The sequence below is a fragment of the Carcharodon carcharias genome, chromosome 16, assembly GCF_017639515.1.
Source record: "Carcharodon carcharias isolate sCarCar2 chromosome 16, sCarCar2.pri, whole genome shotgun sequence".
Classification (NCBI taxonomy): Eukaryota; Metazoa; Chordata; class Chondrichthyes; order Lamniformes; family Lamnidae; genus Carcharodon; species Carcharodon carcharias.
In genome coordinates this window covers 31577091-31592715 of record NC_054482.1, presented here as the reverse complement: position 1 = coordinate 31592715, position 15625 = coordinate 31577091, and the positions used below count along the sequence as shown (strand labels likewise).

The 15625-nt window shown below is 45.3% G+C and overlaps 1 protein-coding gene across 7 annotated transcripts in view; it reads left to right on the top strand.

The window, feature by feature from the left end:
• LOC121289034 (2-5A-dependent ribonuclease-like) overlaps positions 1–15625 on the top strand; it is a 53137-nt gene that overhangs the window by 2097 nt on the left and 35415 nt on the right. For 2 of the 7 annotated variants that reach the window (XM_041207956.1, XM_041207958.1), the window contains exon 2: positions 8529–8759. The gene's annotated coding sequence lies outside the window, so the exon portion shown is untranslated. Of the gene's footprint in view, positions 1–8528; positions 8760–12955; positions 13069–14881; positions 14956–15625 lie in introns of those variants that run through there. The other 5 variants (XM_041207957.1, XM_041207953.1, XM_041207954.1 and 2 more) reach the window with 5 other exon arrangements.

The following is a 15625-nucleotide window of genomic DNA, read 5'->3' as shown; positions in this document are numbered from 1 at the left end:
TACATTAAGCTTCAGGGGAGTAAGGCAAGGCTGGATGGTCTCTACTTTAATGCCAGGAGTATTACAGGTAAAACGGATAAGTTAAGGGTGAGAATTGACATGTGGAACTGTGATATAGTAGCCATCACCGAGAAGTGGTTGAGGGAAGGGCAGGATTGGCAGCTCAACATTCCGGGATATAGAATCTTCAGGGGAGGGGGTAAAAGAGGAGGAGGCATTGCATTATTAGTTAATGAGTCAGTTACTGCAGTAAGGAGAGATGATATCTTGGAGGGGGCATTGATTGAAGCTTGTGGGTAGAGCTTAGGAATAAAAAAAGGGGCAGCCACACTGTTAGGTGTTTATTATAGACCCCCAGATAGTCAGCAGGAAATTGAGGAGCAAATATGTGCACAATTTGTGGAGGTGTGTAAAAACAATAACAATGGGGTAATTATGTTAGGTGATTTCAACTTTCCCAACATTAATTGGGATAGACAAGGTGTTAAGGGCTTGGATGGAGTGGATTGTTGAAATGTGTACAGGAGAATTTTTTAGGTCAACATGTAGAGGGTCCAACAAGGGACGGCACAGTGCTGGACCTAATTCTGGGGAACGAAGCCGGAGAGGTGGCTGAGGTGGTGGTGGGCGAACATTTTAGCAATAGCGACCACAACATGGTACAGTTTAAGCTTGTTATGGACAAAGAAATCGACAAGTTGCAAAAAGATGTTTTGAATTGGGGGAGAGTGGATTTTAGTAAAATAGGGCAGAATCTGGCCAAGGTAGACTGGGAACAGTTACTTGTGGGGAAATCTACAGAGGAACAGTGGGGGGTGTTCAAAAAGGAAATGGGAAGAGTATAGTCTCAACATGTTCCCTCTAGGGTGATAGGAAGGAGTAACAAGCCCAGAGAACCATGGATGACCAGAGATATTCAGGTTATGATGAGAAGGAAAAGAGAGGCAGGTACAAGGGAAGCAAATCAGCAGAGGCATTAGTGGAGTACAGAAAGTCCAGGGTGGAGCTTAAGAAAGCAATTAGAAGAGCAAAGAGGGGATATGAGAAAGCTCTGGCTGGTAAAAGTAGGGAAAATCCCAAGATATTCTATAAGTATATCAATGGGAAGAGAATAACCAGGGAAAGAGTAGGGCCCATGAGGGAACAAGGGGGCAATCCATGGATGGAGCCGGAGGACATCGCTAGAGTGTTGAATGAATACTTCACGTCCGTCTTCACCCAAGAGAATGAAGATGAAGGTATCAAACTCGGGGAGAGAGACTGCAAGGTTGTTAAGCAAATTGATATTGGGAGTGACAAGGTATTGGAGGTGTTGGCAGGCTTAAAAGTGGACAAATCTCCAGGTCCAGATGATTTGTGTCCCAAACTGCTTATGTATTCAAGGGAGGAGATCGCAGGGGTTCTGACCCAAATTTTTAATTCCTCTCTGGCCATGGGGGAGGTGCCAGAGGACTGGAGAACAGCTAATGTGGTTCTGCTATTTAAGAAATGTTGTAGAGATAAGCCAGGGAACTATAGGCCAGTGAGTCTCAAGTCAGTGGTAGGGAAACTATTGGAGAAAGTTCTGAAAGAGCGTATCTATCTCCACTTGGAGAGGCAAGGTTTGCTCAGGGATAGTCAGCATGGCTTTATCAAACAAAAACAGAATTACCTGGAAAAACTCAGCAGGTCTGGCAGCATCGGTGGAGAAGAAAAGAGTTGACGTTTCGAGTCCTCATGACCCTTCGACAGAACTAGGTGAATCCCAGGAAGGGGTGAAATATAAGCTGGTTTAAGGTGGTGGTGGGGGGTGGGGGGGAGAGAAGTGGAGGGGGGTGGTGTGGTTGTAGGCAAAAGCAGTGATAGTCACTGACCTCATCTCCTCTGGGGATCTTCCTCTCACAGCTTCCAACCTGATAGTCACCCAACCTCGGACGGCCCGCTTCTACCTCCTACCCAAAATCCACAAGCAGAACTGTCCCGGTAGACCGATCGTGTCAGCTTGCTCCTGCCCCACAGAACTCATTTCTCGTTATCTTGACTCCCTTCTCTCTCCCCTTGTACAGGCCCTCCCCACCTACATCCGTGATTCCTCTGACACCTTACGTCACATCAACAATTTCCAGTTCCCTGGCCCCAACCGCTTCCTCTTCACCATGGACGTCCAATCCCTCTACACCTCCATCCCCCACCAGGATGGTCTGAGGGCCCTTAGCTTCTTCCTCGAACAGAGAACCGAACAATCCCCATCCACCACTACTCTCCTCCGTCTGGCTGAACTTGTTCTCACACTGAACAATTTCTCCTTCAACTCCTCTCACTTCCTTCAAATAAAAGGTGTGGCTATGGGTACCCGCATGGGCCCGAGCTATGCCTGTCTCTTTATGGGGTATGTGGAACATTCCTTGTTCCGATCCTACTCCGGCCCCCTTCCACAACTCTTTCTCCGGTACATCGATGATTACTTCGGTGCTGCTTCGTGCTCTCGTCGGGACTTGGAAAAATTTATTAATTTTGCTTCCAATCTCCACCCCTCCATCATTTTCACGTGGTCCATCTCTGACACTTCCCTTCCCTTCCTTGACCTCGCTGTCTCAATCTCTGGTGATAGACTGTCCACCAATATCCATTACAAGCCTACCGACTCCCACAGCTACCTTGACTACAGCTCCTCACACCCCGCTTCCTGTAAGGACTCCATCCCATTCTCTCAGTTCCTTCACCTCCGTTGCATCTGTTCCGATGATGCTACCTTCAAAAACAGTTCCTCTCTCATGTCCTCCTTCTTCCTTAACCGAGGTTTTCCACCCACAGTCGTTGACAGGGCCCTCAACCGTGTCCGGCCCATCTCCCGCGCATCCGCCCTCACGCCTTCTCCTCCCTCCCAGAAACATGATAGGATCCCCCTTGTCCTCACTTATCACCCCACCAGCCTCCGCATTCAAAGGATCATCCTCCGCCATTTCCGCCAACTCCAGCATGATGCCACCACCAAACACATCTTCCCTTCACTCCCACTGTCGGCATTCCGTAGGGATTGTTCCCTCCGGGACACCCTGGTCCACTCCTCCATCACTCCCTACTCCCCAACCCCCACCTATGGCACCACCCCATGCCCACGCAAAAGATGCAACACCTGCCCCTTCACTTCCTCTCTCCTCACTGTCCAAGGGCCCAAACACTCCTTTCAAGTGAAGCAACATTTCACTTGCATTTCCCCCAACTTAGTCTACTGCATTCGTTGCTCCCAATGCAGTCTCCTCTACATTGGAGAGACCAAACGTAGACTGGGCGACCGTTTTGCAGAACACCTGCGGTCTGTCCGCAAGAATGACCCAAACCTCCCTGTCGCTTGCCATTTTAACACTCCACCCTGCTCTCTTGCCCACATGTCTGTCCTTGGCTTGCTGCATTGTTCCAGTGAAGCCCAACGCAAACTGGAGGAACGACACCTCATCTTCCAACTAGGCACTTTACAGCCTTCTGGACTGAATATTGAATTCAACAACTTTAGGTCTTGACCTCCCTCCTCCATCCCCACCCCCTTTCTGTTTCTTTCCCCTTCCTTTTGTTTTTTTCCAATAAATTATATAGATTTTTCTTTTTCCCACCTATCTCCATTATTTTTAAATATTTTTAAATCTTTTATGCTCCCCCCCCACCCCCACTAGAGCTATACATTGAGTGCCCTACCACCCATTCTTAATTAGCACATTCGTTTAGATAATATCACCAACTTCGACACCTATGTGTTCTTTTGTTCTGCTGTCTGTGACATCTTTTGATGATCTGCTTCTATCACTGCTTTTGCCTACAACCACACCACCCCCCTCCACTTCTCTCCCCCAACCCAACCCAACCCCTCCCCTCCCCAACCACCTTAGACCAGCTTATATTTCACCCCTGGAAAAACTCAGCAGGTCTGGCAGCATCGGCGGAGAAGAAAAGAGTTGACGTTTCGAGTCCTCATGACCCTTCGACAGAACTGTCGAAGTTCTGTCGAAGGGTCATGAGGACTCGAAACGTCAACTCTTTTCTTCTCCGCCGATGCTGCCAGACCTGCTGAGTTTTTCCAGGTAATTCTGTTTTTGTTTTGGATTTCCAGCATCCGCAGTTTTTTTGTTTTTATATTTCACCCCTTCCTGGGATTCACCTAGTTCTGTCAAAGGGTCATGAGGACTCGAAACGTCAACTCTTCTTCTCCACCAATGCTGCCAGACCTGCTGAGTTTTTCCAGGTAATTCTGTTTTTGTAGAGAATAGGTTACCCTGCTTGACCTTATCTATGGTGTTAGGGGGTGAATTATTCTAAAGCACAAACGACCATTGCTTGATCCTGTCCCCTTGTGTTGGGGCAGACATCCCACCCTTGCGTCAAGGATTCCAGGAAGCTTGTTTATGATACTCCTTTCTTCCTTTCCTGCTCAATTAGCTGGCAGCTGCCGGTGTGCCTGCGAGAACAAAATAGGGAACTGTGCTGTAGTATTCCACTATGATTTTAACCGTTTAACCCTTAGTTGTCCTGTAGATGTATTTTATTCTTCCACATAGGGAGCAGCTGTTCCCCTTAGTTGAAGGGTCAATCACAAGGGGGCATGAGTTCAAGGTGAGGGGCAGGAGGTTTAGGGGGGATGTGAGGAAAAACTTTTTTACCCAGAGGGTGGTGACGGTCTGGAATGCATTACCTGGGAGGGTGGTGGAGGCGGGTTGCCTCACATCCTTTAAAAAGTACCTGGATGAGTAATTAGCACGTCATAACATTCAAGGCTATGGGCCTAGTGCTGGTAAATGGGATTAGGTAGGTAGGTCAGGTGTTTCTCACGTGTCGGTGCAGACTCGACGGGCCGAAGGGCCTCTTCTGCACTGTGATTCTGTCAATAAGATCTCCAGCATTATCCCAGTGTCTTCATTGAGTCTCTTGAATTAGAAACCAGCTGCACCAAAACTGATGCCCTGGGGTCTTTGTTTAAAATGTGTGTTTTTGTATCTTGCTCTGCATGAGTTGCTCTGGTGTCTTAACCACCTCACTTCAGTCTCCCACCTCCCCTTTACAATGGAGGCTGCAGTGATACAAGTCCTCTGTGCAGCTTGTCTCGTTACGGGTTTGGCGGAAGGGGTGGGGGGGGGGCGGCGGACGGTGGTGGTGGGTGGTCTGAGCAACTCACTTGTCCCAGTGTCACCACTCTCCAGCAACAAGCATGGGATGTCAGAGTTCCAATACCACAAACCGACTCCCTGTCCACACACCCTGAAAGTCCCTGCAATGGGAGGATAGACCCTGCACGCCATCCTGACTTGGAAATATATCGCTGTACCTTCACTGTCGCAAAAAAAAGATCAAAAAGATCAAAACATATCAAAAAATCAAAATGGGTGATGGAGTTCATGGCCTGAAGCTGTTGAATTCAGTGTTAAGTCCGGAAGGCTGTAAAGTGCCTAGTTGGAAGATAAGGTGCTGTTCCTCCAGTTTGTGTTGAGCTTCACTGGAACATTGCAGTAGGCCAAGGATGGACATGTGGGCATGAGGGCAGGGTGGTGTGTTGAAATGGTGAGTGACAAGAAGGTCTGGGCCATGCTCGCGGGCTGAGTGAAGGTGTTCCACAAAGTGGCCATCTAGTGTGTGTTTGGTCTCCCCAGTGTACGGAGACCGCACTGTGGGCAGTGAATACACTTGACCAAATTGAAAGTAGTACAAGTAAATCACTGTTTCACCTGGAAGGAATGTTTGGGCAGTGAGGAGTGCTTGCATGGGAAGGAGCCATCGGAAGTGGATGGGATGATTGAGTGGACCAGGGCATTGCTGAGGGAATGGTCCCTTCGGAGTGCTGAAAGGGGAGGGCACTTAAGCGAAACAATCCTTCAGGGCTACAAGGATAAAGATAGGGAATGGGCCTGATTGTTTTGTTCTACAGAAAGCTGGCATGGATCCAGTGGCCTGAATGGCCTCTTTCTGTGCTGTTATGACTCTAAACCCAATCCTGGAAAATTGGCCTGGCAGCTGGAAGGCTTTGGGGCTCCGTTCCACGTTGTCCTGCCATTTTACTGGCTGCTTCCCAGCCTCCAAGCCCGTTGCCATGGGGCTGATTTAGAATTCCAGCCTCAGCTTCAGGAAGGCAAAGCTCAGTATTAGGGATGACAACAACAACTTATATTTACATAGAAGGAAAATACTTGTAAAAGAACATCAACGCTGCACCCCCAACCCGCCCACTGACACCGCCCCCCCCCCCACCCCCCCCGGAAATGTTAACTCCCTCCCTCTCCCTGCAGATGCTGCCTGACCTGCTGAGTATTTCCGGCATTCTCTATTTGTGTAGTGCACTTCACAGGAGCATCATCAGACAAAAATTTCACCGTGAACCAGGTAAGATGTTAGGTCAGATGACTTAAAGCTTGGTCAAGGAGGCAGGTTTTAACAAGTATCTTAAAGGAGGAAAGAGATAACAGAAATCCAGAGCTTAGGGCCTAGACAGCTAAAGGTCTCCAGTGGTGAGGTGAAGAGGCTCCAAAGTCGTAATAAGACGCACGCTTGCGTGAATTGCCACTCTCCCAGTGGCTGGGTTCATCCACCCAGGAGTATCTATGGCTCTTTTCGCCTCTCCCTCCTACACCCACTGGAGATCTTGACTCATTTGAAGACCCCTAATCTGCTTTCCTTCCTAGCTCTGGTCTTTCTTTTATGCATTCACAGGATGTGGGCATCACTGGCTAGGCCAGCATTTATTGCCCATCCCTTGTTTCCCTTGAGAAGGTGGTGGTGAACTGCCTTCTTGAACTGCTGCAGTCCATGTGGTGTAGGTACACCCACAGTTCTGTTAGAGAGGGAGCTCCAGGATTTTGACCCAGCGACGGTGAAGGAATGGCGATATATTCCCAAGTCAGATGACATGTGACTGCAAAGGGAACTTGTAGGTGGTCCCACCTATCTGCCCTTGTCTTTCCAGCTGGTAGGGGTTGCAGGTTTGGAAGATGATGTTGAAGGAACCTTGGTGAGTTGCTGCCGTACGTCCTTTACCAATAACAGATTGCTAACACAGTGCAGCAACAGTGGAATGAGTGAATCTTTAAGGTGATGGATAAGATGTCAGTCAAGTGGGCTGCTTTGTCCTGGATGTTTCAAGCTTCTTGAGTGTTGTTGGAGCTGCATTCATCCAGGCAAGTGGGGAGTATTCCATCACACTCCTGACTTGTGCCTTGTAGATGGTGGACAGGCTTTGGGGAGTCAGGAGGTGAGTTACTCGCTGCGGAATTCCCAGCCTCTGACCTGCTCTTGTACCCACAGCATTTATATGGCTAGTCCAATTCAGTTCCTGGTCAATGATAACCCCCAGGATGTTGATAGTTGGGGATGCAGCGATGGTAATTCTATTGAATATCATGGGGGAGATGGTTGGGCTCTCTCTTGTTGGAGATGGTCGTTGCCTGGCACTTGTGTGGTGCGAATATTATTTGACACTTGTCAGCCCAAGCCTGGATATTGTCCCGGTCTTGCTGCATTTGGACATGGACTGCTTCAGTAACTGAGGAGTCGTGAATGGTGCAGAACATTGTGCAATCATCAATGAACATCCCCACTTCTGACCTTATGATGGAGGGAAGGTCATTGATGAAGATGGTTGGGCTGAGGACACTACCCTGAAGAATTCCTGCAGTGATGTCTAGGGACTGAGATGATTGACCTCTATTCCGTTTAGTCAGCTATTCGAAAAATTCAATCAGGTTTGTCCGGTATCACCTACCCTTTACTAATCCATACTGCCTCTCTGATCAGTTGAAAATTTTCAAGGTTTTAAGTCACTCTCAGCTCATTTATAGACTCTAATATCCCTGACAACAGATGTTAGCCTAACTGGTCTATAGTTCCCAGATCTTTATCTCTCAGCTTTCTTAAGTACTGGAGTGACATGCACAATTTTCAATCTAAATGAAAGTTCCCAAATTGAGAGAACTTTGGAAGATTATATAGCCAGAGCATCTGCAATGTTCCCACCTTATTTCTTTTAAAATCCACCCAGTCCTGGGGATTTGTTACTTTTTAGTGTCATTGTTTTCTTCATTACTGTTATTTTGCTCATGTTAATTTTGTAGAGTTCCCATCCCTGACTCAGTATTAATTTCCTTGTGATTTCCGGTATGTTGACCACTTCCTCTCCTGTAAATTCTGACAAAGTAGTTAATTCTTCACCATGTTCACCACTTCCTTATTTTCATTAACAGTATCACTGTAAATGGTTTTCAAGAGGTCCACATTGCTCCTGACTGCACTCTTTTTTCCTAATATAGTAAAAATGCTTATACTAATTGTGATATCCTTTGCGCTTTTTGTAACTCTTACTTTGTCACCCTTTACTGTTCTTTGTCTCTATCCCATCCCCCAGGATCTGTGCTTTTTATTTGCATTTTTATAGGTGTTTTCATTTAATTTTTTGTTGTCTCTTATTCTTTGATTTTGGCAAGTAGAGCTCTTGGGATATAAATTGATTCTGTAATACATAAATTTTTTCTTTGAACACCTCCCACTGATTTTTCTGTCATTTTATCCATTAACAGTTTTGCCCATTTTGCTGTGGACACTCTGTCAAATCCCGTTGATGTCAGCCTTACCTGAATCTAGAATCTGCATCGCTGGTCGGTGAGTAGATGGGTGAACACCTCCAAGCGGGAAGCAGTCCGCTGAGGCACCAAGTCAAATGGCAGAAGCAGCCTGAGCTCTGAGGCCTACTGGTGACTTAGACCAGCAGGCCCAGGAGAAAGGGAGAACCTTCCTTTACAATAATAAACGTAAGTAAACGTAAAAATCAAACTTGGCTATCGTTGGACGAGAATTAAATAAATTCAAAGTGAATTAAAGAATAATTAAATGCCATGCTTGAGGGGAATTACAAAGGAAAGATGAGAACAGTGGTTCAGCCATCACAGTGCTGTGTTGGGTAGGCATTGACAGGAGGACAAAGCCGAGCATGCAGTTAGGAATATAGGAATAGGCCATTCAGCCCATCGAGCCTGCTCCACCATTCAAACAGATCATGGCTGATCACTTACCTTTACACCATTTTCCCTGCATTATCCCCGTATCTCTTAATGTCTTCCACATATCTGTCAATTCCCAGCTTGAATGTGCTGAATGACTGAGCTTCCATAGCCTTCTGGGGTAGAGAATTGCAAGGATTCACCACCCTCTGAGTGAAGAAATTCCTCCTCATCTCAATCTTAAATGGCTGCCCCTTATTCTGAGACTGTGTCTTCTAGTTCTGGACTCACCAGCCGGAGGAATCATCCTATCCACATCTACCCTGTCGCGCCCTGTAAGAATTTTTAATGCTTCAAAGAGATCACCTCTCATTCTTTGAAAATCTATAGAGTGCAGGCCCAGTTTCCTCACTCTCTCCCTCATAAGACAACCCTGCCATCCCAGGGATTAGTCTGGTGAACCTCCATTGCACTCCCTCTATGGCAAGTATATCATTCCTTAGATAAGGAGATCAAAATTGTACACAGTACTCCAGGTGAGGCCTCACCAGTTGCAGCAAGACCTCTTTACTCTTTATGCTTTCACCCTCCTGGGAGGTGAGGTTTACACATAGTCTGGAGCATAACACAAAGGTGGTGACAATCTGGCTTTTGAAAGTGATTGTGGACTTTCTGCTGAAACTCATGGGAATTCGAAAAACGAACTGTTTTAACATTTTTGAAAAATTGAGATGCTCCTGTAATCACATTTGCAGCTCTGGCAGCCTGCATTATAACTCTGGTAATGCTGACTGCGAACTCCGGCTGCTCTCAGATTAACTGCATACCTGCGACCTGTCGTGAGAAAGAGATTCACAGGTGGAAACTGCACCTTAACCCAAGGGTCTTGGGATCGAGGACAGAGCAGTACCTATCTTAGCAAAGGAAAATGAGGAAAGATGTAACATACACATTGGCAAGTAATGCAGCCGTTGGACATCAGTGGGTTCCCTCATATGATTCAAGTTACAGAAACTGTTACAAAGGTGCTTGTCACTTAGCTACAAGCTGCAGCTCAGTGGGGAGCGCTCTCACCTTTGAGTCAGAAGGTCATGGGTTCAATTTCCACCCCAGAGACTTGAACACTTAATCCAGGCCAACACTCCCAGTGCAGTACTGAGGGAGTGCGATGTTGCTGCAGGTGCCATCATTCAGCTGAGACATTAAACCTGTTACTTAAGGGATCGCAGATTGCTCAACAGAGTCAAGAGGTTATAAGTGATTTATTGAGAAGAGACACTGCAATAGTGCATGATATCAGACTAGACATAGATCCGTGACAGGTGAGAAGTTTACTGATGCTGGATCATGCAGATGGGACAACCTGCTGCCTACCCTGTGGACCAATCCGGAACAGTCAAGCTGATTAGGTGGGATGACTGGTAAATGATCTCCTGGAGCTCTCCGCCTTTTTGGCATTAGTGCAGAAGATGTGGTTGCATCTTGGACTCGGAGTGGCTGACTGTTCTGTCTTTTTGTGGTCAGATAGCTCCCGGTGCATCAGATCCTTTTTTCTTTTGTTTTTTGGCCGCCCTGCCATGAAAAAGCACCTGAAAATGGCAGGCAGTTATCTCTGAAAGGTTCCTTGTAAAGCATCCTGCTTACAGAAACTGATCATGTGACCAAACTGCCTAGGAGATAACTTCTTTTTGAACCCTTTTCTTTTGTTTAATTAAGGGTGAGTAGAGTATATCTGTCTGCCTGTCTGTCTGTCGTCTCAAGCAGGGTTTTAGTTTTTGATTTGGAAGAAAAGCAAATTAAATCAAAATTAAATCAAACAAGAGATTGAGCTATTAAAATGACCTGATTCTAAACTCAGTTTCACCTCATAAACTGTTTGTCCATGGTTCTTTTGTTTTCTTTTTTTAACGAATGGATTCAGCAACATACGTCCTGCTTTCCCCCTGACCCTGTGTTTTCAGCTTGTCTTTAGAGGGTGGGTGTGGTGCTGAGCCCGGTTTGAATACATTGTGGCTGGAACAGGGAATATCTCTTTCCAGCAGGATTTAGTTGAAGTTGTGTGTGTTGGCCAAAGGGGTTTTTTAAAACTCTTGATCATTGAAGGATTCCACTAACAGTGAGTTGGGCTTCTGGGATAACCAAGCTGAGAAGAGAGATAGGGAGTTTTAGATGCAAAACTCCAGAGTTAAGAACATTAGAACTGGAGAGTTCTGACGCAAGGTGTCTACACTTAAGACATTAGCGACACCTGTTGAATTGGGAGTCTACAACCGTGGGACGTATGAGGTGATTTGAAGGGTCAGCCTTGCTGGAGGTAAGTGGAAAGCCCAAGAAATCTCAACCCCTTTATGAAAATTTGAAACAGTACTCTGACCACGTGGGTCATCTTCTAGTTTCTGATAAAGTATCTGACTTGACTTTTGCGGGTGTAAGTCAAATGGGTATAGAAGAAAATTTGAGTTAAGAAGTTCGGTTTAGAGAATAAGTAACTGTGTCCATTGTACTTTTAATATCTTTATTGTAACTATTTAAATAATTTGTGGTTATTTGTATTCATGTTCTTTGATTTTTGTGTAATAACATTATTTTGATTTAAACCGTGAACATTGTGGCTTCATTCTTTTAGTAAATACCTGGGTTTTCGGATTCTTAAAAATAAAGAAACATGTTACGTGTCTCTATGGAACAGTGCTTGACTCAAGGGCGGGGGGGGTAGGTGATTGAGCTTTGCGGCCATTGCGATTCGAGATTCCAGTAGAATTGACTTCGGTAGGCGAATAGTCGGTTTCATTGTTCTAGCAGAGTTGACTCTGTTAGATAAATTGGTTTCAAGGTTCCAGTAGAGTTGACTCCAGAGGCAAATAGTCAGTTTCGAGGTTCCACTATCGTTGACTTTGGTAGAGAGGGAGAGAGAGATTGGGATGCCTGCAAAATGGCAATTTGCAGGGGGTTCTGTGTGTGGCTGTTACTTCTGAGTCAAACCTCCAGCACTTGCTCCCTCAGAACACCCACCAACAGACAGACACTGAGGCAGCTTTTCAGCTCACTTTAACCCCTTCTCTGTATATTCCAAGTGGAAACGAATTCACAAATCTGTCTGGACATTGCTCACAGGATTTCTTGATGAGATGATACTCATCACCCATTATGTCCCATTGTCTATACCGAAGGGAGCAATTTGTTTCTGGATGTCTTTAGAAGAATCTTGTCTGGCCACAGGGTAGGGCTCCATTACCTCTTAGGCAGTCACCCTGCAGCATTCCAGCCAATGGCTTGTTTGCATTTTTAAAAAAAACTCGGGCCTTATTTTTAAAAGTCCAGTGTTTCCAGATGCAATTCGTTTTTTTTTCCTTCAGCATCATGACACAACTCACACTCCTAAAGCAGATTACCTGATTATTGTCATGTTGCAGTTTGTGGGATCTTGCTGTGCGCGAATTGGCTGCCACATTACCCAGTGTTTTCTTAAAATCTGGCGTGCACTGTCTGAAAAGGTGATAGAATTGGGCTCAATAGTAACTTTAAAATGGGAATTGGATAAGTATTTAAAGGGGAAAGAGTTGCGAGTGGGATTCATTGGGACAGCTGTTGAAAAGAGCCAGCATGGAGACAATGAGCTGCATAACCTGCTTCTGTGAAGTATGCTTCTATGATTGCAACTATGAACACAGTTCAAAAATGCTCCTTTGGCTGTTAAGTGCTTTGGAACTTTCTGAGGTGGTGAAAGTCGCTATAGAAATACAAATATTTCTTACTAAAAACATATAAACTTCCCCCTGGCAAAATGGGCTTTGCTGTCAAATGGAATTTGGATTTTTTCCCAGTAGAAATTCCCAATTTCTGTGCCGCCCAGATTGAAGTTTGAGAGCTTTGCAAGCTGTTTTGTGGATGATGAAAGTACTCTGAATCACACTTGCACACAGTAGTTTGTCTATCCATTTGCTCACCAGTTTAGTTCAATATGCTTCGGGGGAGGGTTGGCCACAATGCATTCAAACGAGGCTCAGCACCACACCCACCCTCTTTAAAAGCAAGCTGAAAACACCGGAAACCAGGACGAATGTTGCTGAATCCATTCGTTAAAAGAGAAAAGAACTTTGGACAAACGGTCTGTGAGTAGGTGAAACTGAGTTTAGAACCACATCATTTTAATAGCTGAATCCCTTGTTTTAATTTAATTGCAAATGTTTGATTTGCTCCGTTTCTTCAAGAAATACTTTAACCTTGAAGCCGAAAGTGCCTCGAGAACAATCTGTTTCCGAGTGTAAAAATAAAAACAAAAAAACTGCGGATGCTGGAAATCCAAAACAAAAACAGAATTACCTGGAAAAACTCAGCAGGTCTGGCAGCATCGGCGGAGAAGAAAAGAGTTGACGTTTCGAGTCCTCATGACCCTTCGAAGGGTCATGAGGACTCGAAACGTCAACTCTTTTCTTCTCCGCCGATGTTTCCGAGTGTGCTATTTGTGAACTGGCTCTTGCTGGAATTTAATTTTGGGTTTGTCGCAACCTGCCAAACAGATTGAAACAAGGATTAAATTTCAGGTGGGAAGCAAATGGTTTAACCTGACAAAACCCCAGCACCTGTTTTACACCTGAAAGCGTTAGCCTTTTCTTTCACGTGATCTTGGTCCTCTCCTCACCGTCCAAGGACCCAAACACTCCTTTCAAGTGAAGCAGCATTTCACTTGCATTTCCCCCAACTTAGTCTACTGCATTCGTTGCTCCCAATGTGGTCTCCTCTACATTGGAGAGACCAAATGTAAACTGGGCGACCGCTTTGCAGAACACCTGCGGTCTGTCCGCAAGAATGACCCAAAACTCCCTGTCGCTTGCCATTTTAACACTCCACCCTGCTCTCTTGCCCACATGTCTGTCCTTGGCTTGCTGCATTGTTCCAGTGAAGCCCAACGCAAACTGGAGGAACAACACCTCATCTTCCAACTAGGGACTTTACAGCCTTCCGGACTGAATATTGAATTCAACAACTTTAGGTCGTGAGCTCCCACCGCCTTTCTGTTTCCCCCTTCCTTTTTTTTTCCAATAAATTATAAAGATTTTCCTTTTCCCACCTATTTCCATTATAAAAAAAACCCCACTAGAGCTATACCTTGAGTGCCCTACCATCCATTCTTAATTAGCACATTCGTTTAGATAATATCACCAACTTTAACTTTAACACCTATGTGTTCTATTGTACTATTGTCGTTGACATCTTTTGATGATCTGCTTCTGTCACTGCTTATTTGTCCCTACAACCACACCCCCCTCCCTCCACCTCTCTGTCTCTCTATCTCTCCGCCCCCCACACACACACCTTAAACCAGCTTATATTTCAGCTCTTTCTTGGACTCGAACTCAAGTTCTGTCGAAGGGTCATGAGGACTCGAAACGTCAACTCTTTTCTTCTCCGCCGATGCTGCCAGACCTGCTGAGTTTTTCCAGGTAATTCTGTTTTTGTTTTGGATTTCCAGCATCCGCAGTTTTTTTGTTTTTATTTATAAGGATAAGGGAAGTTGTTTTTTCAAATCCAATTTGCAATTGGACCGTTTAATCTACAGCGTTAAGCATCCAGCTTGATTGGTAATGCACTGTAGTGTACAGGGCCTGACTGTTTCACAAGCCTGTTTCCTGCAATTTGACACAAGATCTCAGATAACAGTCTTGACACTTAAAGCTGCAAAGTCCACTTACAAAGGTTATTTTTATTATGATCGCTGGTTCATGAAACACTTAGAAGAACTGGATGGCATGTTCAGTGCGCAGGACAGTTAGGGAGTCTGTCACATTCTGTGTCTACTCATATATCGCCACACAACACAGAAGAGGCCATTCTGTCTGTTTGAGCCCTTTGAAAGCCCCATTTCCCCTGCTCTCGTCTCATTGCCCTGAAAATTTTTCATTTTCCAGTATTTATCCAATTCCTTTTTGAAGGTTTTTATTGAAGCTGTTTCCACTGCCCTTTCAAGCAGCACGTTCCAGATCACCGCAACTTACTGTGTAAAAAGGTATTTTTCATCTTGCCTCTTTTGTCAATTATTTTAGTCATTTGTCTTCCAGTTGGCACCCACCCTGTCAGTAGAAACACTTTTTCCCTCTTGACTTTGTCAAAATCCCTCATAATTTTAAACAATCTCTCATAGAATCATAGAAATCTGTAGCACAGAAGAAGGATATTCAACCTATCACATCTGTGCGGACTGCCAAAGAGTTATCCACTAATCCTATTCTCCAGATCTTGGTCTGTAGCCCGGTAGGTTACAGCACCACAAGTGCATATCCAAGTGATTTTTAAATGTGAAGAGGAGTTTCTGCCTCTACCACCCTCTTAGGTAGAAAGATCCAAATCCTTACCACCCTTTAAGTGAGAAATTAGTCCACAACTCGCCTCTAGTCGTTCCGCCAAATACTTTAAATCTATGTTCCCTGGTTATTGACTTCTCTTGTAAAGAAAATCGGTTGTTCTTATCCACTCTGTCTAGGCCCCTCATAATTGTATGCACCTCAATTAAATCCCCTGTCAGCCTCCTCTGTGCCGAAGAAAACAGCTCCATCTAATCTTTCCTCATCGCTAAAATTTTCCATTCCTGGCAACACCCTCGTAAATCTCCTCAGTACCCTCTCTAGTGAGATCACATCCTTCCTGCAATGTGGTGACCGGAACTGTGCACAAAAATT